Here is a 1,267-nt window from a genome sequence, read left to right as displayed (position 1 = left end):
AGCAAGCCTGAGATACACCCTCACAGTGGCAATACTTGCGCCACTCTTATACAACCGGCACGAACTCTGAATGGACGTAATCTTTCAGATTCTACCAGCTTTCGTTTACGTCGCACAACTCCTCCTCGGTATTGCGATTAGTTTTCGTCACTGTGTTAGTTCTTCGTCTGAACGGGTCACGGAACACGCGTAGGTAACGACCGGCCAGCGTGTCATCCTCAGCCTTTATCACTGGATGCGGATATGGAGGGTCTTGTTGTCAACACGCCGCTCTCCCGGTCGTTGTGAGTTTTCGTGACCGGAGCCGCTACTTCTCACTCGAGCAGCTCCACAATTTGCCCCCAAAAGGCTGAGTGCACCACGCTTGCCAACAGCGCTCGACACACCGGACGGTGACCCGTCCAAGTGCTAGCCAAGTCCGACAGTGCTTAACTTCGGTGATCTGACGGGAACCGGTGTTATCACTGCGGCAAAGCCGATGGCATTTCGTTAATTATTTCGTGGAAACGAAAGAAAGCTTCGACGTCAGTGTTTGACTGCTCCCCTTCCTTTATCCTTGTGTATGTGTGTGTGTGTGTGTCTGTGTGTGTGTGTGTGTGTGTGTGTGTGTGGAGGCCTAATGGTGGCTTTGCGACCTGGCCTCCATAAGCTTCGACGCAGTACTCTCACCAGTCAGTGTTAGTGTGCCACTGCTCTCCTTCCTTTTATAATCCATGTGTATGTGTGTCTGTGTGTCTGTGTCTGTGTGTGTGTGTGTCTGTGTGTGTTTTATTGTGCGGAAGTGTAATGGTGGCTGGGCCACCTGCCCTCCACATGCTTCAACTCGGTACTCTCCCAATCAGTTTTACTGTGACACTAATTTCTCATTCCTTTCTCTTGCTTGTGTGTGTGTGTGTGTGTGTGTGTGTGTGTGTGTGTGTGTGTCAATGTCAATGTGACACAGGTCCCCTTCCTTTCTCATTCTTGTGTGTGTGGAGGTGTAACGGTGGCTAACGGCCTGGCTTCCACATGCTTGGACACTGTACCCTCACCCATCAGTGTTACTGTGACACTGCACTCCGTCCATTCTTATGATTTTATGTGTGTGTGTGTGTGTGTGTGTGTGTGTGTGTGTGTGTATGTGTATGAGTGGAGACGTAATGGTAGCTGGGAGACATGGCCTCTACGTCCTTGGACACGGTATTCTCACCAGTCAGTGATTCTGTGACAATGCTCTCCTTCCTTTCTCAGCCTTCTGTGTGTGTGTGTGTGTGTGTGTGTGTATGTG

At 50.4% G+C, this 1,267-nt stretch overlaps 1 pseudogene; it reads right to left on the bottom strand.

Annotated features, from left to right (window-relative positions):
* Positions 1–365: 365 nt before the first annotated feature.
* LOC126106934 (5S ribosomal RNA) lies at positions 366–483 on the bottom strand (annotated as a pseudogene).
* Positions 484–1,267: the final 784 nt, after the last annotated feature.

The sequence above is a fragment of the Schistocerca cancellata genome, chromosome 10, assembly GCF_023864275.1.
Source record: "Schistocerca cancellata isolate TAMUIC-IGC-003103 chromosome 10, iqSchCanc2.1, whole genome shotgun sequence".
In the NCBI taxonomy this organism is placed as follows: domain Eukaryota; kingdom Metazoa; phylum Arthropoda; class Insecta; order Orthoptera; family Acrididae; genus Schistocerca; species Schistocerca cancellata.
Note: the sequence above shows the minus strand (reverse complement) of the source record. Positions and strands in the feature narration are given on the sequence as shown.